Source organism: Paramisgurnus dabryanus, chromosome 9 (assembly GCF_030506205.2).
Source record: "Paramisgurnus dabryanus chromosome 9, PD_genome_1.1, whole genome shotgun sequence".
NCBI classification, from domain to species: domain Eukaryota; kingdom Metazoa; phylum Chordata; class Actinopteri; order Cypriniformes; family Cobitidae; genus Paramisgurnus; species Paramisgurnus dabryanus.
This window is the reverse complement of record NC_133345.1, coordinates 6,671,892-6,689,224: the sequence shown is the minus strand read 5'-3', so window position 1 is coordinate 6,689,224 and position 17,333 is coordinate 6,671,892. Positions and strand designations below refer to the sequence as shown.

Sequence of the window (17,333 nt, the reverse complement as noted above, 5' to 3'; positions counted from 1 at the left end):
GGATTTTAAACCGTTTTGGATTTGGAGAAAATTTTATAAAGTGGGTGAAAATTTTATATAATGGACCGGTAACTAGAATTAAATGTAATGGGTTTTTAACTGAATGTTTTAAACTAACAAGATCCATAAGACAAGGGTGTCCCATGTCAGCACTATTATATTCTTTAGTCGCGGAACCCTTGGGGTTGGCAATGAGGAAAGAAAAAGGAATAAAAGGTATTCACATAGAAGGGAACGTGGAAGGAGAAGCAATATTTCAGTATGCGGATGACACTACGCTTATTTTGAAAGACAGGGAGGGAGTTGAATGTGCAATGAAAATTGTACAACAATTTTGTAAAGCATCTGGAGGAAAAATTAACGAGGATAAAACTGTGTATATGAGATGTGGGAATGTGCAAGCTTTAACAAGTGATTTTGCTTTTAAAGAAGTGAATGAAATCAAGATTTTAGGAGTTTTAATGGGGGACGATGAAAGGAGAGCTAATGAAACAATGTGGGCAACTATTTTAGAAGATATTGAAAGAAGGCTACATTTTTGGAAATTAAGGACATTATGTCTTAAAGGGAAGGTTTTAATTTCAAATGTTTTAATGATGTCTAAGTTATGGTATGTCTTATATGTGTCATATATGCCTCTGTGGATTGAAAAAAGATTAAAGAGATGTTTTTTTAGACTTTATATGGGAAGGGAAACCCCCAAGAATAGCATATGACACTTTGATTGGAGCTGTAGAGAAAGGTGGGATGGGCCTTATAGATGTAGCACAAAGAAAAAATAGCTTAAGAGCTAAAATGGTTAAAAAGTATCTGGATGATGGGAATGTAATGGTATGGAAAAAAACAATGCAATATTTTTTAAACAAATGTGGTAATTTTAATCTGGGAGAAGACATTTTATGGATGAAAACTAAAGCTTGGATGACGGAAAAGGTGCCAGATTTTTACAAGGAAATTATGAGTGCATGGGGGAAAGTTTTAACTTGTGTACAGTACATGCCTAGTGGAAGAGAGTGTATTTTAAACCAACCATTGTTTTTAAACAAGAACATTGTAAACCAAGGTAAAGAAGTGTTTTTTAAAAATTGGTGGGATGTGGGAATTACAAAAGTGAGAGATGTTTTATACGAGTTTAAGGAGGGATTTTTACCTGTGCAGTACATTGTGGACACTATGGAGGAAGCAAAAGAAGAATATAGTAGACAAGAAATTGTAAATAAGTTTAAGATAATAAAAAGTGCAATTCCTGATTATTGGATCAGGAAAATTGATAATAAAGAACAAGGGAAACAAGAGAAAGATGTGTATGTCATGTTGGGAGACAAAATAAGAGCTTTTAAAGAATGCACTGTGAAAATGTTGTATTGTTTTTTAGAGATTGTATTTTTAAGAAACCTGTGGTGAATAAATACTGGTTACAGAAATACAAAGACTTGAAAGAAGAACATATATGGAGCAATATGAGGGGGAATATAATTGAGTCAAAATTGGGGACCTTAGAATATTTAATTAGGCACAAGGCAATTTTTACTGATGTTTTATTGAACAAAATCGGGAGAGAGCAAAATGCAACTTGTAAAGTATGTAAAGAAGAAGATGAGGGTTTTTTACATGTGTTTTTATGTTGTAAGAAATTGGAAAACTTTAATGAAAAATGTATAGGTTTGCTTGAAAGGTTGAGAGGGGAACAAGATAATAAAGGAATAGATTGGAACAAGGTGATAATGCTGGGAGAAAACAAAACATGTGAAAACAGAAAAGCGCTTAACTTGTTTGTCATGCTGATTAAAAGTGCAATATGGGAAAGAAGAATTGTTGCAAAAAAAGAAAATACTGTTATGGATGTTGAAATAGTGTTTAAAAGAAAAGTTGAGATGTACTTAAAGCATTTGTACTGTTATTTTAAGGAGCAAAATAGGTTGGAGGAGTTTTATAATGTTTTTACTAAGGATGTGGGTATAATATTTGAAGATTTTAATTGGAAAATGCCTGACGATTATGGTTGATCTGTATAATATTTTAAATATGTGGAGGAGTTTTATAATGTTTTTACTAAGGATGTGGGTATAATATTTGAAGATTTTAATTGGAAAATGCCTGACGATTATGGTTGATCTGTATAATATTTTAAATATGTGGAAGAGACTGTTTTAGTGTGGAAAAAATATGTTGAACTTTCAAATGTTTTAAAATATTTTATAATGATGTTTTTTTTTCTTCTTTTTGGTGGGATTTAAGATTGTGCCTGCCAAAAGACTTTTAAAGAAGTCTTTCTGTTATAAAAGCACTCTCACTGTGTTATATGTAATGTTAAACAATATATAGAAATTATGTAATTGTGTGAATATGATTGTTATAATAATAATAAAAAAAAAAAAAAAAAGCACGCCCGCTCTCGTCTGATCTCGGAAACCAAGCAGGGTCGGGCCTGGTTAGTACTTGAATGGGAGACCGCCTGGGAATACCAGGTGCTGTAAGCGTTTAAATAATTAATTATTTATTTATGTCATTTTTTTCCCATGAATGCGTCCTTTTTGTAAGCGTTCTCCAATGGCATGGCATTGCCACATTAGTTTTGAAGTGTCTCTCGAATCGAGTCAGCACTCTCTTACGTCCACACCACCCTGAGCACGCCCGCTCTCGTCTGATCTCGGAAGCCAAGCAGGGTCGGGCCTGGTTAGTACTTGGATGGGAGATTGCCTGGGAATACCAGGTGCTGTAAGCATTTAATTAATTAAATATTTATTTATGTCATTTTTACCCATGAATGCGTCCTTTCTGTAACCATTTACCGATGTCATTGCGTTGTCACATTAGCCTTGAAGTGTCTCTCGAATCGAGTCAGAACTCGTTTACGGCCACACCACCCTGAGCACGCCCGCTCTCGTCTGATCTCGGAAGCCAAGCAGGGTCGGGCCTGGTTAGTACTTGGATGGGAGACCGCCTGGGAATACCTGGTGCTGTAAGAATTTAATTAATTAATTTTTTATGTCATTTTTCCCATGAATGCGTCCTTTCTGTAAGCGTTCTCCCATGGCATGCCGTTGCCACATTAGTTTTGAAGTGTCTCTCGAATCAAGTCCGCACTCGCTTACGGCCACACCACCCTGAGCACGCCCGCTCTCGTCTGATCTCGGAAGCCAAGCAGGGTCGGGCCTGGTTAGTACTTGGATGGGAGATTGCCTGGGAATACCAGGTGCTGTAAGCATTTAATTAATTAAATATTTATTTATGTCATTTTTTCCCATGAATGCGTTCTTTCTGTAAGCGTTCACTGATGTCATGGCGTTGCCACATAAGTCTTGAAGTGTCTGTCGATTCGAGTCGGCACTCGCTTACGGCCACACCACCCTGAGCACGCCCGCTCTCGTCTGATCTCGGAAGCCAAGCAGGGTCGGGCCTGGTTAGTACTTGGATGGGAGACCGCCTGGGAATGGCTCATGACCCCTGCAAGTACATATTGCTCAACCCTGGGATCGATCGAAAGTGATCAAAACGGATGGTGTCAACTACTGAAGTGTTGTTTATATAAATTGTACATTTACAGGCCTAATTTATTAAAATCCACTAATCTGTTGAATGTTTTGTTTATTATTTTCATAGGTTGAGTTGATGTAGCTGGTGATGAGATTCATATAGTCAAGTGAAAAAGTGTGCAAGTGTTACATTTTTTGGGCTGAATTAGGAAAGGTTGTACTGTATTAATTTACTCTCACTTTGTCTGGAAGACTTTTAATTGCTTAAATGTTTTTTTTTACACTATCCCACCCCTTCTGAAACCCAAGCATACAGTACAGAGACTCCAACACACTTGAAATACCTTTACAACTTTTATTTTTCACCCAGAATGTGTTTCATTTAAAAAGCAATGCATGAAAACACAAGTAAACAAGATCTGTTTAGTTTAAAGGTCTCTCACCACAACAAGGTACAGATCTACGAGCTAGAACACGAGATAGGATGAGAGACAAACATTTACTACCATTTGCAAACATTTAGTTAAACATGGAGCTGACAGACATACAAACATCACAAGGACACGCACACATAAATAACATTAATAAGAATCAAAAACACTTAAAGGTGTAACAGAGGATTTTCTCGAATTTTAGAAAAGAACCACCTTCTCCACTTTTAAAAAAAAATGCAATTGCGCAACACTCCTGATTGACAACTAAGAGGACCAATAGTCTTGATGATCCACCTGGAAAAAGAAAATCCTCTGCAATACCTTTAACAATTAAAAACACAAACTTGTACTTAAGATAAAAATTAACAATTGGTTTGTACAGGCCAAAGCCCGGTTTATCCAAACAGGATTATCCAAAAACTCAGATCACCAATCAACAAATAAAGGCTCAAGCAATTCCTGTCTGTTACATTTTTTTGTGTGTTTCCTTTGGCAAACTTTGGTTAAACATAAGCAGACAAAGACATACAAACATCACAAAGATATGAAGCTGACAAAGACAAACAAACAACACGCATGACAAAAACACAGATTATCTGAACATGAACAACCACTAAAGGGTATGTAAACTGATTGTGTTAGGTCGGAACTGATTAAAGTTAAAATTAATGAGGTTAGATTGGCCTTGATATCGAACATAGGCCAGAACATGTTTGTATAAAAAAAAAGATACTACAAAGTGCACTTTAACAGCAACATAAATCATAATAAAAACAAATACAAGAACATTCTTAAGCAAAACTGTAAAGTGCATTTTTTTTTACTTTTGAACTATATAAATAAATAGATTGTACTTGCTGAAGCCTTAAACAAACAAACAAACAAACAAACAAGCCTTTTTCTCTCTCCTACAGATGGCACAGGAGAAGTGGCATCACACAGGTAAGTTATTTACACAGTTATTTATAGTTATTTACACAGTTCTCCTCTTTTCTAACTCGTACACCACATTGTCAAACCCAGATGTGGTGGATTTCCCAGTGTATGGACAGTAGGAAAATATCTTCTGGGTGCTTTCAGCCACTTTGTCCTTGGAAGGTGTGTACCTCTTCCACTGTCCACCACAATTAGCCATGTGGCAAGCCCCACATGGCTGCAAGGACTTATTCGGCATGAATGCCTTGACTGTTGGTGCTGGAGGTACAAAGCTCCTGGCTGCACGATGGCCCACGAAACAAGACGGGGGAACCTGCGGCTGTGCGGGGAAAACCAGCAGTATGGGTGCTGACGATACGGGGTGATCCATAGGTGGGCACAGCAGGCTTTGGCCGGAGGTGGGTGGACGCAGCAGGCCTTGGCAGAATGGTGGTGGGCACAGCAGGCTTTGGCCGAGTGGAGGAGGACGACGCCATGGGCTGAACGGGCTGGTTCACAGAAGACACAGGCTTTGGCTCTTCAACAAATAATCTGGAAATATAAAATAAACATGTAATGAGTATTGATATGACATGTGTGCTATTTGCTCTCCACAGCCAACAGGTGAAACAAAGTGCTTTTGACAACTTACCCCCGCTTCTCACCACGCCTTTTTCCAGCCTCGTGATGAACGTGCTGGTATTGGACCTGAGGCCGGTCTGGCGTTGTGAGGGATGTTGGCAGCACAGGAGCTTCCGGGAACGGTGCATCAGACAGCACTTTCAGGTGAGGCATCACCTTCAACAGTACCATCACCCCGTAGTTGGCATTTTTCTCCTCCGTGGCAGTGAAGGTCGAAAAGGACTTGGCGTTCAAGTTGGGCAGTGGAGTGGGGAGACCGCCGAGGATGGGGTTGTCTCGGACTCACTCTGCAATCCTCTTATACTGTCCCTTCAAAGAAGCCGTGACCTGGCTGGGGGAGGTTAGCTGATTGTCCGGTGCTCGGTTCTTCAGCATCTTGGAGGAGGAGGTAGAGCAGTCGACTGTCCTCGGTCACATGTGCTGCCTGAGCGTACCTCATGCAGCAAACTTGGTCTTCTGGGCTGTTCTGAATCCGTTGTCACTGAAAATGATATCATGACATTTTGTGTAGGTGTGTTACATGTTTAATTATCCATTTCATCATAGGTTTCAACTGTTATTGAACTCACCGACAGCAGTTGTTGTCCTCGTACACAACCTTTGGAGCAGGAGCGTTGGCACGGCAAAAGCTGGCGACCAGACCTCTGGCCATGTGTGCGTAACACCGCTCGGACCCGGACTCCACCACCACCGTGGTCAAGAACTGACCCCACTCATTCAGCACGCTGGTGACGTACTGCATGGTGCCCTGGCCGTCGTTGTAGATCTTCCCTTGAGAATCTATAAAAACAATGCAGAACATTCATTATGTGGTATTTTAACAGTCAGTCTGTTCCATATGATCACATTGATCATTGACAAGTTTACACTTCTAAAGCATATTTACACAGTGAATTTAAACTCCACACTGTTGTAACAACATCTCTATGGTCTTAAGAAGTGAGTCTGATCACGTTTTTGAAGAATTTCCAGGGATTTTTAGGTCATTTCATCGGCGACTGGCAGCTCATTAATTCATTTTCAGTGCATTCGTTTAATATAAAATATATATTATTTAATATAACCATATTTAAGCTTTACATTTCGAGTCCACAAAGTAATAATACATTTGTCAAGGTCTCAACATGTAAAATCAATAATCTGGTCGCATTTTAAACGCATTTCAGATATCAAACTTAGCTATTTTAATGTAAACAAGTGGTGCTAGCCTAGTCAATCGGTGGTGTCAGTACGGCGCTAACGAGATATTATCATGTAAAACCTTGAATATCAGGCAAATTATCAAAAAACATATCGTGTTTCATTCACTACTTGGCACACAAACATAACAAACGTACCTGTGTGAGTAAATAAACACAGTCGAATCGCTCCTCAATGACACCGACTCCAATGTGAATATTTACCAGTCCTGAATAAATTAGATGACGTTTTCCGATCCTCGCTCAATGATTGGTCCGTTGAGCGCGAGCTCTGCTCAGCATTGCTCAACCATTGGCTGTCGCTGCTCAGCATTGCTCAACCATTGGCTGATCGCTGCTCAGCTCTGCTCAACCATTGGACGGCTGACGATCGCTTAGGTACTTGGAGGGGAACTTGCTTGGGAATACCAGGTGCTGTAAGCATTTATATTAATAAATTATTTTTTTATGTCATTTTTTCCCATGAATGCGACCTTTCTGTAAGCGTTCACTGATGTCATGGCGTTGCCACATAAGTCTTGAAGTGTCTATCGAAGCGAGTCAGCACTCGCTTACGGCCACACCACCCTGAGCACGCCCGCTCTCGTCTGATCTCGGAAGCCAAGCAGGGTCGGGCCTGGTTAGTACTTGGATGGGAGACCGCCTGGGAATACCAGGTGCTGTAAGCATTTAATTAATTAATTATTTTTTTATGTCATTTTTTCCCATGAATGCGTCCTTTCTGTAACCATTTACCGATGTCATTGCGTTGCCACATTAGCCTTGAAGTGTCTCTCGAATCGAGTCAGCACTCGTTTACGGCCACACCACCCTGAGCACGCCCGCTCTCGTCTGATCTCGGAAGCCAAGCAGGGTCGGGCCTGGTTAGTACTTGGATGGGAGACCGCCTGGGAATACCTGGTGCTGTAAGAATTTAATTAATTAATTTTTTATGTCATTTTTCCCATGAATGCGTCCTTTCTGTAAGCGTTCTCCCATGGCATGCCGTTGCCACATTAGTTTTGAAGTGTCTCTCGAATCAAGTCCGCACTCGCTTACGGCCACACCACCCTGAGCACGCCCGCTCTCGTCTGATCTCGGAAGCCAAGCAGGGTCGGGCCTGGTTAGTACTTGGATGGGAGATTGCCTGGGAATACCAGGTGCTGTAAGCATTTAATTAATTAAATATTTATTTATGTCATTTATTCCCATGAATGCGTTCTTTCTGTAAGCGTTCACTGATGTCATGGCGTTGCCACATAAGTCTTGAAGTGTCTGTCGATTCGAGTCGGCACTCGCTTACGGCCACACCACCCTGAGCACGCCCGCTCTCGTCTGATCTCGGAAGCCAAGCAGGGTCGGGCCTGGTTAGTACTTGGATGGGAGACCGCCTGGGAATACCAGGTGCTGTAAGCATTTAATTAATTAAATATTTATTTATGTCATATTTTCCCATGAATGCGTCCTTTCTGTAAGCGTTCTCCCATGGCATGGCGTTGCCACATTAGTTTTGAAGTGTCTCTCGAATCGAGTCTGCACTCGCTTACGGCCACACCACCCTGAGCACGCCCGCTCTCGTCTGATCTCGGAAGCCAAGCAGGGTCGGGCCTGGTTAGTACTTGGATGGGAGACCGCCTGGGAATACCAGGTGCTGTAAGCATTTAATTAATTAATAATTTTTTTTATGTCATTTTTTCCCATGAATGCGTCCTTTCTGCAACCATTTACCGATGTCATTGCGTTGCCACATTAGCCTTGAAGTGTCTCTCGAATCGAGTCAGCACTCGCTTACGGCCACACCACCCTGAGCACGCCCGCTCTCGTCTGATCTCGGAAGCCAAGCAGGGTCGGGCCTGGTTAGTACTTGGATGGGAGACCGCCTGGGAATACCAGGTGCTGTAAGCATTTATATTAATAAATTATTTTTTTATGTCATTTTTTCCCATGAATGCGACCTTTCTGTAAGCGTTCACTGATGTCATGGCGTTGCCACATAAGTATTGAAGTGTCTCTCGAATCGAGTCAGCACTCGCTTACGGCCACACCACCCTGAGCACGCCCGCTCTCGTCTGATCTCGTAAGCCAAGCAGGGTCGGGCCTGGTTAGTACTTGGATGGGAGACCTCCTGGGAATACCAGGTAATGTAAGCATTTAATTAATTAATTATTTTTTTATGTCATTTTTACCCATGAATGCGATCTTTCTGTAAGCGTTCACTGATGTCATGGCGTTGCCACATAAGTCTTGAAGTGTCTATCGAAGCGAGTCAGCACTCGCTTACGGCCGCACCACCCTGAGCACGCCCGCTCTCGTCTGATCTCGGAAGCCAAGCAGGGTCGGGCCTGGTTAGTACTTGGATGGGAGACCGCCTGGGAATACCTGGTGCTGTAAGAATTTAATTAATTAATTTTTTATGTCATTTTTCCCATGAATGCGTCCTTTCTGTAAGCGTTCTCCCATGGCATGCCGTTGCCACATTAGTTTTGAAGTGTCTCTCGAATCAAGTCCGCACTCGCTTACGGCCACACCACCCTGAGCACGCCCGCTCTCGTCTGATCTCGGAAGCCAAGCAGGGTCGGGCCTGGTTAGTACTTGGATGGGAGATTGCCTGGGAATACCAGGTGCTGTAAGCATTTAATTAATTAAATATTTATTTATGTCATTTTTTCCCATGAATGCGTTCTTTCTGTAAGCGTTCACTGATGTCATGGCGTTGCCACATAAGTCTTGAAGTGTCTGTCGATTCGAGTCTGCACTCGCTTACGGCCACACCACCCTGAGCACGCCCGCTCTCGTCTGATCTCGGAAGCCAAGCAGGGTCGGGCCTGGTTAGTACTTGGATGGGAGACCGCCTGGGAATACCAGGTGCTGTAAGCATTTAATTAATTAAATATTTATTTATGTCATATTTTCCCATGAATGCGTCCTTTCTGTAAGCGTTCTCCCATGGCATGGCGTTGCCACATTAGTTTTGAAGTGTCTCTCGAATCGAGTCTGCACTCGCTTACGGCCACACCACCCTGAGCACGCCCGCTCTCGTCTCATCTCGGAAGCCAAGCAGGGTCGGTCCTGGTTAGTACTTGGATGGGAGACCGCCTGGGAATACCAGGTGCTGTAAGCATTTAATTAATTAATAATTTTTTTTATGTCATTTTTTCCCATGAATGCGTCCTTTCTGTAACCATTTACCGATGTCATTGCATTGCCACATTAGCCTTGAAGTGTCTCTCGAATCGAGTCAGCACTCGCTTACGGCCACACCACCCTGAGCACGCCCGCTCTCGTCTGATCTCGGAAGCCAAGCAGGGTCGGGCCTGGTTAGTACTTGGATGGGAGACCGCCTGGGAATACCAGGTGCTGTAAGCATTTAATTAATTAATTATTTTTTTATGTCATTTTTTCCCATGAATGCGATCTTTCTGTAAGCGTTCACTGATGTCATGGCGTTGCCACATAAGTCTTGAAGTGTCTTTCGAAGCGAGTCAGCACTCGCTTACGGCCACACCACCCTGAGCACGCCCGCTCTCGTCTGATCTCGGAAGCCAAGCAGGGTCGGGCCTGGTTAGTACTTGGATGGGAGACCGCCTGGGAATACCAGGTGCTGTAAGCATTTAATTAATTAATTATTTTTTTTATGTCATTTTTTCCCATGAATGCGTCCTTTCTGTAACCATTTACCGATGTCATTGCGTTGCCACATTAGCCTTGAAGTGTCTCTCGAATCGAGTCAGCACTCGTTTACGGCCACACCACCCTGAGCACGCCCGCTCTCGTCTGATCTCGGAAGCCAAGCAGGGTCGGGCCTGGTTAGTACTTGGATGGGAGACCGCCTGGGAATACCAGGTGCTGTAAGCATTTAATTAATTAATTATTTTTTTTATGTCATTTTTTCCCATGAATGCGTCCTTTCTGTAACCATTTACCGATGTCATTGCGTTGCCACATTAGCCTTGAAGTGTCTCTCGAATCGAGTCAGCACTCGTTTACGGCCACAACACCCTGAGCACGCCCGCTCTCGTCTGATCTCGGAAGCCAAGCAGGGTCGGGCCTGGTTAGTACTTGGATGGGAGACCGCCTGGGAATACCTGGTGCTGTAAGAATTAAATTAATTAATTATTTATGTCATTTTTCCCATGAATGCGTCCTTTCTGTAAGCGTTCTCCCATGGCATGGCGTTGCCACATTAGTTTTGAAGTGTCTCTCGAATCAAGTCAGCACTCGCTTACGGCCACGCCACCCTGAGCACGCCCGCTCTCGTCTGATCTCGTAAGCCAAGCAGGGTCGGGCCTGGTTAGTACTTGGATGGGAGACCGCCTGGGAATACCAGGTGCTGTAAGCATTTAATTAATTAATTATTTTTTTATGTCATTTTTTCCCATGAATGCGATCTTTCTGTAAGCGTTCACTGATGTCATTGCGTTGCCACATAAGTCTTGAAGTGTCTATCGAAGCGAGTCAGCACTCGCTTACGGCCACACCACCCTAAGCACGCCCGCTCTCGTCTGATCTCGGAAGCCAAGCAGGGTCGGGCCTGGTTAGTACTTGGATGGGAGACCGCCTGGGAATACCAGGTGCTGTAAGCATTTAATTAATTAATTATTTTTTTATGTCATTTTTTCCCATGAATGCGTCCTTTCTGTAACCATTTACCGATGTCATTGCGTTGCCACATTAGCCTTGAAGTGTCTCTCGAATCGAGTCAGCACTCGCTTACAGCCACACCACCCTGAGCACGCCCGCTCTCGTCTGATCTCGGAAGCCAAGCAGGGTCGGGCCTGGTTAGTACTTGGATGGGAGACCGCCTGGGAATACCAGGTGCTGTAAGCATTTAATTAATTAATTATTTTTTTATGTCATTTTTTCCCATGAATGCGATCTTTCTGTAAGCGTTCACTGATGTCATGTCGTTGCCACATAAGTCTTGAAGTGTCTATCGAAGCGAGTCAGCACTCGCTTACGGCCACACCACCCTGAGCACGCCCGCTCTCGTCTGATCTCGGAAGCCAAGCAGGGTCGGGCCTGGTTAGTACTTGGATGGGAGACCGCCTGGGAATACCAGGTGCTGTAAGCATTTAATTAATTAAATATTTATTTATGTCATATTTTCCCATGAATGCGTCCTTTCTGTAACCATTTACCGATGTCATTGCGTTGCCACATTAGCCTTGAAGTGTCTCTCGAATCGAGTCAGCACTCGCTTACGGCCACACCACCCTGAGCACGCCCGCTCTCGTCTGATCTCGGAAGCCAAGCAGGGTCGGGCCTGGTTAGTACTTGGATGGGAGACCGCCTGGGAATACCTGGTGCTGTAAGAATTTAATTAATTAATTTTTTATGTCATTTTTCCCATGAATGCGTCCTTTCTGTAAGCGTTCTCCCATGGCATGCCGTTGCCACATTAGTTTTGAAGTGTCTCTCGAATCAAGTCCGCACTCGCTTACGGCCACACCACCCTGAGCACGCCCGCTCTCGTCTGATCTCGGAAGCCAAGCAGGGTCGGGCCTGGTTAGTACTTGGATGGGAGATTGCCTGGGAATACCAGGTGCTGTAAGCATTTAATTAATTAAATATTTATTGATGTCATTTTTTCCCATGAATGCGTTCTTTCTGTAAGCGTTCACTGATGTCATGGCGTTGCCACATAAGTCTTGAAGTGTCTGTCGATTCGAGTCTGCACTCGCTTACGGCCACACCACCCTGAGCACGCCCGCTCTCGTCTGATCTCGGAAGCCAAGCAGGGTCGGGCCTGGTTAGTACTTGGATGGGAGACCGCCTGGGAATACCAGGTGCTGTAAGCATTTAATTAATTAAATATTTATTTATGTCATATTTTCCCATGAATGCGTCCTTTCTGTAAGCGTTCTCCCATGGCATGGCGTTGCCACATTAGTTTTGAAGTGTCTCTCGAATCGAGTCTGCACTCGCTTACGGCCACACCACCCTGAGCACGCCCGCTCTCGTCTCATCTCGGAAGCCAAGCAGGGTCGGTCCTGGTTAGTACTTGGATGGGAGACCGCCTGGGAATACCAGGTGCTGTAAGCATTTAATTAATTAATAATTTTTTTTAATGTCATTTTTTCCCATGAATGCGTCCTTTCTGCAACCATTTACCGATGTCATTGCGTTGCCACATTAGCCTTGAAGTGTCTCTCGAATCGAGTCAGCACTCGCTTACGGCCACACCACCCTGAGCACGCCCGCTCTCGTCTGATCTCGGAAGCCAAGCAGGGTCGGGCCTGGTTAGTACTTGGATGGGAGACCGCCTGGGAATACCAGGTGCTGTAAGCATTTATATTAATAAATTATTTTTTTATGTCATTTTTTCCCATGAATGCGACCTTTCTGTAAGCGTTCACTGATGTCATGGCGTTGCCACATAAGTCTTGAAGTGTCTATCGAAGCGAGTCAGCACTCGCTTACGGCCACACCACCCTGAGCACGCCCGCTCTCGTCTGATCTCGGAAGCCAAGCAGGGTCGGGCCTGGTTAGTACTTGGATGGGAGACCGCCTGGGAATACCAGGTGCTGTAAGCATTTAATTAATTAATTATTTTTTTATGTCATTTTTTCCCATGAATGCGATCTTTCTGTAAGCGTTCACTGATGTCATGGCGTTGCCACATAAGTCTTGAAGTGTCTATCGAAGCGAGTCAGCACTCGCTTACGGCCACACCACCCTGAGCACGCCCGCTCTCGTCTGATCTCGGAAGCCAAGCAGGGTCGGGCCTGGTTAGTACTTGGATGGGAGACCGCCTGGGAATACCAGGTGCTGTAAGCATTTAATTAATTAATTATTTTTTTATATCATTTTTTCCCATGAATGCGTCCTTTCTGTAACCATTTACCGATGTCATTGCGTTGCCACATTAGCCTTGAAGTGTCTCTCGAATCGAGTCAGCACTCGTTTACGGCCGCACCACCCTGAGCACGCCCGCTCTCGTCTGATCTCGGAAGCCAAGCAGGGTCGGGCCTGGTTAGTACTTGGATGGGAGACTGCCTGGGAATACCTGGTGCTGTAAGAATTTAATTAATTAATTTTTTATGTCATTTTTCCCATGAATGCGTCCTTTCTGTAAGCGTTCTCCCATGGCATGCCGTTGCCACATTAGTTTTGAAGTGTCTCTCGAATCAAGTCCGCACTCGCTTACGGCCACACCACCCTGAGCACGCCCGCTCTCGTCTGATCTCGGAAGCCAAGCAGGGTCGGGCCTGGTTAGTACTTGGATGGGAGATTGCCTGGGAATACCAGGTGCTGTAAGCATTTAATTAATTAAATATTTATTTATGTCATTTTTTCCCATGAATGCGTTCTTTCTGTAAGCGTTCACTGATGTCATGGCGTTGCCACATAAGTCTTGAAGTGTCTGTCGATTCGAGTCTGCACTCGCTTACGGCCACACCACCCTGAGCACGCCCGCTCTCGTCTGATCTCGGAAGCCAAGCAGAGTCGGGCCTGGTTAGTACTTGGATGGGAGACCGCCTGGGAATACCAGGTGCTGTAAGCATTTAATTAATTAAATATTTATTTATGTCATATTTTCCCATGAATGCGTCCTTTCTGTAAGCGTTCTCCCATGGCATGGCGTTGCCACATTAGTTTTGAAGTGTCTCTCGAATCGAGTCTGCACTCGCTTACGGCCACACCACCCTGAGCACGCCCGCTCTCGTCTCATCTCGGAAGCCAAGCAGGGTCGGTCCTGGTTAGTACTTGGATGGGAGACCGCCTGGGAATACCAGGTGCTGTAAGCATTTAATTAATTAATATTTTTTTTTATGTCATTTTTTCCCATGAATGCGTCCTTTCTGTAACCATTTACCGATGTCATTGCATTGCCACATTAGCCTTGAAGTGTCTCTCGAATCGAGTCAGCACTCGCTTACGGCCACACCACCCTGAGCACGCCCGCTCTCGTCTGATCTCGGAAGCCAAGCAGGGTCGGGCCTGGTTAGTACTTGGATGGGAGACCGCCTGGGAATACCAGGTGCTGTAAGCATTTAATTAATTAATTATTTTTTTATGTCATTTTTTCCCATGAATGCGATCTTTCTGTAAGCGTTCACTGATGTCATGGCGTTGCCACATAAGTCTTGAAGTGTCTTTCGAAGCGAGTCAGCACTCGCTTACGGCCACACCACCCTGAGCACGCCCGCTCTCGTCTGATCTCGGAAGCCAAGCAGGGTCGGGCCTGGTTAGTACTTGGATGGGAGACCGCCTGGGAATACCAGGTGCTGTAAGCATTTAATTAATTAATTATTTTTTTTATGTCATTTTTTCCCATGAATGCGTCCTTTCTGTAACCATTTACCGATGTCATTGCGTTGCCACATTAGCCTTGAAGTGTCTCTCGAATCGAGTCAGCACTCGTTTACGGCCACACCACCCTGAGCACGCCCGCTCTCATCTGATCTCGGAAGCCAAGCAGGGTCTGGCCTGGTTAGTACTTGGATGGGAGACCGCCTGGGAATACCAGGTGCTGTAAGCATTTAATTAATTAATTATTTTTTTTATGTCATTTTTTCCCATGAATGCGTCCTTTCTGTAACCATTTACCGATGTCATTGCGTTGCCACATTAGACTTGAAGTGTCTCTCGAATCGAGTCAGCACTCGTTTACGGCCACACCACCCTGAGCACGCCCGCTCTCGTCTGATCTCGGAAGCCAAGCAGGGTCGGGCCTGGTTAGTACTTGGATGGGAGACCGCCTGGGAATACCTGGTGCTGTAAGAATTAAATTAATTAATTATTTATGTCATTTTTCCCATGAATGCGTCCTTTCTGTAAGCGTTCTCCCATGGCATGGCGTTGCCACATTAGTTTTGAAGTGTCTCTCGAATCAAGTCAGCACTCGCTTACGGCCACGCCACCCTGAGCACGCCCGCTCTCGTCTGATCTCGTAAGCCAAGCAGGGTCGGGCCTGGTTAGTACTTGGATGGGAGACCGCCTGGGAATACCAGGTGCTGTAAGCATTTAATTAATTAATTATTTTTTATGTCATTTTTTCCCATGAATGCGATCTTTCTGTAAGCGTTCACTGATGTCATGGCGTTGCCACATAAGTCTTGAAGTGTCTATCGAAGCGAGTCAGCACTCGCTTACGGCCACACCACCCTAAGCACTCCCGCTCTCTTCTGATCTCGGAAGCCAAGCAGGGTCGGGCCTGGTTAGTACTTGGATGGGAGACCGCCTGGGAATACCAGGTGCTGTAAGCATTTAATTAATTAATTATTTTTTTATGTCATTTTTTCCCATGAATGCGTCCTTTCTGTAACCATTTTCCGATGTCATTGCGTTGCCACATTAGCCTTGAAGTGTCTCTCGAATCGAGTCAGCACTCGCTTACGGCCACACCACCCTGAGCACGCCCGCTCTCGTCTGATCTCGGAAGCCAAGCAGGGTCGGGCCTGGTTAGTACTTGGATGGGAGACCTCCTGGGAATACCAGGTGCTGTAAGCATTTAATTAATTAATTATTTTTTTATGTCATTTTTTCCCATGAATGCGATCTTTCTGTAAGCGTTCACTGATGTCATGTCGTTGCCACATAAGTCTTGAAGTGTCTATCGAAGCGAGTCAGCACTCGCTTACGGCCACACCACCCTGAGCACGCCCGCTCTCGTCTGATCTCGGAAGCCAAGCAGGGTCGGGCCTGGTTAGTACTTGGATGGGAGACCGCCTGGGAATACCAGGTGCTGTAAGCATTTAATTAATTAATTATTTTTTTTATGTCATTTTTTCCCATGAATGCGTCCTTTCTGTAACCATTTACCGATGTCATTGCGTTGCCACATTAGCCTTGAAGTGTCTCTCGAATCGAGTCAGCGCTCGTTTACGGTCACACCACCCTGAGCACGCCCGCTCTCGTCTGATCTCGGAAGCCAAGCAGGGTCGGGCCTGGTTAGTACTTGGATGGGAGACCGCCTGGGAATACCTGGTGCTGTAAGAATTTAATTAATTAATTTTTTATGTCATTTTTCCCATGAATGCGTCCTTTCTGAAAGCGTTCTCCCATGGCATGCCGTTGCCACATTAGTTTTGAAGTGTCTCTCGAATCAAGTCCGCACTCGCTTACGGCCACACCACCCTGAGCACGCCCGCTCTCGTCTGATCTCGGAAGCCAAGCAGGGTCGGGCCTGGTTAGTACTTGGATGGGAGATTGCCTGGGAATACCAGGTGCTGTAAGCATTTAATTAATTAAATATTTATTTATGTCATTTTTTCCCATGAATGCGTTATTTCTGTAAGCGTTCACTGATGTCATGGCGTTGCCACATAAGTCTTGAAGTGTCTGTCGATTCGAGTCGGCACTCGCTTACGGCCACACCACCCTGAGCACGCCCGCTCTCGTCTGATCTCGGAAGCCAAGCAGGGTCGGGCCTGGTTAGTACTTGGATGGGAGACCGCCTGGGAATACCAGGTGCTGTAAGCATTTAATTAATTAAATATTTATTTATGTCATATTTTCCCATGAATGCGTCCTTTCTGTAAGCGTTCTCCCATGGCATGGCGTTGCCACATTAGCCTTGAAGTGTCTCTCGAATCGAGTCAGCACTCGCTTACGGCCACACCACCCTGAGCACGCCCGCTCTCGTCTGATCTCGGAAGCCAAGCAGGGTCGGGCCTGGTTAGTACTTGGATGGGAGACCGCCTGGGAATACCAGGTGCTGTAAGCATTTAATTAATTAATTATTT

The 17,333-nt window shown here is 44.6% G+C and overlaps 28 non-coding genes and 17 pseudogenes across 28 annotated transcripts; all 45 read left to right on the top strand.

Annotated features, from left to right (window-relative positions):
- The first annotated feature begins 2,606 nt into the window (after positions 1 to 2,606).
- On the top strand, positions 2,607 to 2,725 carry LOC135726397 (5S ribosomal RNA; annotated as a pseudogene).
- Positions 2,726 to 2,850: 125 nt separating this feature from the next.
- Positions 2,851 to 2,969, top strand: LOC135724993 (5S ribosomal RNA). The gene has a single exon (XR_010524648.1). It is a non-coding gene; the product is annotated as a 5S ribosomal RNA (ribosomal RNA).
- Positions 2,970 to 3,089: 120 nt separating this feature from the next.
- Positions 3,090 to 3,208, top strand: LOC135725507 (5S ribosomal RNA; annotated as a pseudogene).
- Positions 3,209 to 7,215: 4,007 nt separating this feature from the next.
- LOC135723215 (5S ribosomal RNA) lies at positions 7,216 to 7,334 on the top strand. The gene has a single exon (XR_010522924.1). It is a non-coding gene; the product is annotated as a 5S ribosomal RNA (ribosomal RNA).
- Positions 7,335 to 7,459: 125 nt separating this feature from the next.
- On the top strand, positions 7,460 to 7,578 carry LOC135724992 (5S ribosomal RNA). Its single transcript, XR_010524647.1, has one exon. It is a non-coding gene; the product is annotated as a 5S ribosomal RNA (ribosomal RNA).
- Positions 7,579 to 7,698: 120 nt separating this feature from the next.
- LOC135725506 (5S ribosomal RNA) lies at positions 7,699 to 7,817 on the top strand (annotated as a pseudogene).
- Positions 7,818 to 7,942: 125 nt separating this feature from the next.
- LOC135723214 (5S ribosomal RNA) lies at positions 7,943 to 8,061 on the top strand. The gene has a single exon (XR_010522923.1). It is a non-coding gene; the product is annotated as a 5S ribosomal RNA (ribosomal RNA).
- Positions 8,062 to 8,186: 125 nt separating this feature from the next.
- Positions 8,187 to 8,305, top strand: LOC135723212 (5S ribosomal RNA). Its single transcript, XR_010522921.1, has one exon. It is a non-coding gene; the product is annotated as a 5S ribosomal RNA (ribosomal RNA).
- Positions 8,306 to 8,431: 126 nt separating this feature from the next.
- LOC135723211 (5S ribosomal RNA) lies at positions 8,432 to 8,550 on the top strand. Its single transcript, XR_010522920.1, has one exon. It is a non-coding gene; the product is annotated as a 5S ribosomal RNA (ribosomal RNA).
- A 126-nt stretch (positions 8,551 to 8,676) lies between these two features.
- LOC135726249 (5S ribosomal RNA) lies at positions 8,677 to 8,795 on the top strand (annotated as a pseudogene).
- Positions 8,796 to 8,920: 125 nt separating this feature from the next.
- Positions 8,921 to 9,039, top strand: LOC135725634 (5S ribosomal RNA; annotated as a pseudogene).
- Positions 9,040 to 9,159: 120 nt separating this feature from the next.
- On the top strand, positions 9,160 to 9,278 carry LOC135725505 (5S ribosomal RNA; annotated as a pseudogene).
- A 125-nt stretch (positions 9,279 to 9,403) lies between these two features.
- On the top strand, positions 9,404 to 9,522 carry LOC135723210 (5S ribosomal RNA). The gene has a single exon (XR_010522919.1). It is a non-coding gene; the product is annotated as a 5S ribosomal RNA (ribosomal RNA).
- A 125-nt stretch (positions 9,523 to 9,647) lies between these two features.
- LOC135726319 (5S ribosomal RNA) lies at positions 9,648 to 9,766 on the top strand (annotated as a pseudogene).
- A 126-nt stretch (positions 9,767 to 9,892) lies between these two features.
- LOC135723209 (5S ribosomal RNA) lies at positions 9,893 to 10,011 on the top strand. Its single transcript, XR_010522918.1, has one exon. It is a non-coding gene; the product is annotated as a 5S ribosomal RNA (ribosomal RNA).
- Positions 10,012 to 10,136: 125 nt separating this feature from the next.
- On the top strand, positions 10,137 to 10,255 carry LOC135723208 (5S ribosomal RNA). Its single transcript, XR_010522917.1, has one exon. It is a non-coding gene; the product is annotated as a 5S ribosomal RNA (ribosomal RNA).
- Positions 10,256 to 10,381: 126 nt separating this feature from the next.
- Positions 10,382 to 10,500, top strand: LOC135723540 (5S ribosomal RNA). The gene has a single exon (XR_010523241.1). It is a non-coding gene; the product is annotated as a 5S ribosomal RNA (ribosomal RNA).
- Positions 10,501 to 10,626: 126 nt separating this feature from the next.
- On the top strand, positions 10,627 to 10,745 carry LOC135726128 (5S ribosomal RNA; annotated as a pseudogene).
- Positions 10,746 to 10,865: 120 nt separating this feature from the next.
- LOC135725723 (5S ribosomal RNA) lies at positions 10,866 to 10,984 on the top strand (annotated as a pseudogene).
- A 125-nt stretch (positions 10,985 to 11,109) lies between these two features.
- LOC135723967 (5S ribosomal RNA) lies at positions 11,110 to 11,228 on the top strand. The gene has a single exon (XR_010523644.1). It is a non-coding gene; the product is annotated as a 5S ribosomal RNA (ribosomal RNA).
- A 125-nt stretch (positions 11,229 to 11,353) lies between these two features.
- Positions 11,354 to 11,472, top strand: LOC135723399 (5S ribosomal RNA). Its single transcript, XR_010523105.1, has one exon. It is a non-coding gene; the product is annotated as a 5S ribosomal RNA (ribosomal RNA).
- A 125-nt stretch (positions 11,473 to 11,597) lies between these two features.
- On the top strand, positions 11,598 to 11,716 carry LOC135753989 (5S ribosomal RNA). The gene has a single exon (XR_010533942.1). It is a non-coding gene; the product is annotated as a 5S ribosomal RNA (ribosomal RNA).
- Positions 11,717 to 11,841: 125 nt separating this feature from the next.
- On the top strand, positions 11,842 to 11,960 carry LOC135755177 (5S ribosomal RNA). Its single transcript, XR_010535095.2, has one exon. It is a non-coding gene; the product is annotated as a 5S ribosomal RNA (ribosomal RNA).
- Positions 11,961 to 12,080: 120 nt separating this feature from the next.
- LOC135756606 (5S ribosomal RNA) lies at positions 12,081 to 12,199 on the top strand (annotated as a pseudogene).
- A 125-nt stretch (positions 12,200 to 12,324) lies between these two features.
- LOC135753990 (5S ribosomal RNA) lies at positions 12,325 to 12,443 on the top strand. The gene has a single exon (XR_010533943.1). It is a non-coding gene; the product is annotated as a 5S ribosomal RNA (ribosomal RNA).
- A 125-nt stretch (positions 12,444 to 12,568) lies between these two features.
- Positions 12,569 to 12,687, top strand: LOC135753991 (5S ribosomal RNA; annotated as a pseudogene).
- Positions 12,688 to 12,814: 127 nt separating this feature from the next.
- LOC135756748 (5S ribosomal RNA) lies at positions 12,815 to 12,933 on the top strand. Its single transcript, XR_012337541.1, has one exon. It is a non-coding gene; the product is annotated as a 5S ribosomal RNA (ribosomal RNA).
- A 126-nt stretch (positions 12,934 to 13,059) lies between these two features.
- On the top strand, positions 13,060 to 13,178 carry LOC135757075 (5S ribosomal RNA). Its single transcript, XR_012337540.1, has one exon. It is a non-coding gene; the product is annotated as a 5S ribosomal RNA (ribosomal RNA).
- A 125-nt stretch (positions 13,179 to 13,303) lies between these two features.
- LOC135754560 (5S ribosomal RNA) lies at positions 13,304 to 13,422 on the top strand. The gene has a single exon (XR_010534499.2). It is a non-coding gene; the product is annotated as a 5S ribosomal RNA (ribosomal RNA).
- A 125-nt stretch (positions 13,423 to 13,547) lies between these two features.
- Positions 13,548 to 13,666, top strand: LOC135753993 (5S ribosomal RNA; annotated as a pseudogene).
- Positions 13,667 to 13,786: 120 nt separating this feature from the next.
- Positions 13,787 to 13,905, top strand: LOC135756100 (5S ribosomal RNA; annotated as a pseudogene).
- A 125-nt stretch (positions 13,906 to 14,030) lies between these two features.
- On the top strand, positions 14,031 to 14,149 carry LOC135756607 (5S ribosomal RNA). Its single transcript, XR_012337588.1, has one exon. It is a non-coding gene; the product is annotated as a 5S ribosomal RNA (ribosomal RNA).
- A 125-nt stretch (positions 14,150 to 14,274) lies between these two features.
- Positions 14,275 to 14,393, top strand: LOC135755419 (5S ribosomal RNA; annotated as a pseudogene).
- A 126-nt stretch (positions 14,394 to 14,519) lies between these two features.
- LOC135756071 (5S ribosomal RNA) lies at positions 14,520 to 14,638 on the top strand. The gene has a single exon (XR_012337539.1). It is a non-coding gene; the product is annotated as a 5S ribosomal RNA (ribosomal RNA).
- A 125-nt stretch (positions 14,639 to 14,763) lies between these two features.
- LOC135755965 (5S ribosomal RNA) lies at positions 14,764 to 14,882 on the top strand. The gene has a single exon (XR_010535859.2). It is a non-coding gene; the product is annotated as a 5S ribosomal RNA (ribosomal RNA).
- Positions 14,883 to 15,008: 126 nt separating this feature from the next.
- Positions 15,009 to 15,127, top strand: LOC135753994 (5S ribosomal RNA). Its single transcript, XR_010533946.2, has one exon. It is a non-coding gene; the product is annotated as a 5S ribosomal RNA (ribosomal RNA).
- A 126-nt stretch (positions 15,128 to 15,253) lies between these two features.
- On the top strand, positions 15,254 to 15,372 carry LOC135753995 (5S ribosomal RNA). The gene has a single exon (XR_010533947.2). It is a non-coding gene; the product is annotated as a 5S ribosomal RNA (ribosomal RNA).
- A 120-nt stretch (positions 15,373 to 15,492) lies between these two features.
- Positions 15,493 to 15,611, top strand: LOC135753996 (5S ribosomal RNA; annotated as a pseudogene).
- Positions 15,612 to 15,735: 124 nt separating this feature from the next.
- Positions 15,736 to 15,854, top strand: LOC135754870 (5S ribosomal RNA). The gene has a single exon (XR_010534798.2). It is a non-coding gene; the product is annotated as a 5S ribosomal RNA (ribosomal RNA).
- Positions 15,855 to 15,979: 125 nt separating this feature from the next.
- LOC135756608 (5S ribosomal RNA) lies at positions 15,980 to 16,098 on the top strand. The gene has a single exon (XR_012337448.1). It is a non-coding gene; the product is annotated as a 5S ribosomal RNA (ribosomal RNA).
- A 125-nt stretch (positions 16,099 to 16,223) lies between these two features.
- Positions 16,224 to 16,342, top strand: LOC135755726 (5S ribosomal RNA). Its single transcript, XR_010535627.2, has one exon. It is a non-coding gene; the product is annotated as a 5S ribosomal RNA (ribosomal RNA).
- Positions 16,343 to 16,468: 126 nt separating this feature from the next.
- Positions 16,469 to 16,587, top strand: LOC135755658 (5S ribosomal RNA; annotated as a pseudogene).
- Positions 16,588 to 16,707: 120 nt separating this feature from the next.
- LOC135753997 (5S ribosomal RNA) lies at positions 16,708 to 16,826 on the top strand (annotated as a pseudogene).
- A 125-nt stretch (positions 16,827 to 16,951) lies between these two features.
- LOC135753998 (5S ribosomal RNA) lies at positions 16,952 to 17,070 on the top strand. The gene has a single exon (XR_010533950.1). It is a non-coding gene; the product is annotated as a 5S ribosomal RNA (ribosomal RNA).
- A 125-nt stretch (positions 17,071 to 17,195) lies between these two features.
- LOC135753999 (5S ribosomal RNA) lies at positions 17,196 to 17,314 on the top strand. Its single transcript, XR_010533951.1, has one exon. It is a non-coding gene; the product is annotated as a 5S ribosomal RNA (ribosomal RNA).
- Positions 17,315 to 17,333: the final 19 nt, after the last annotated feature.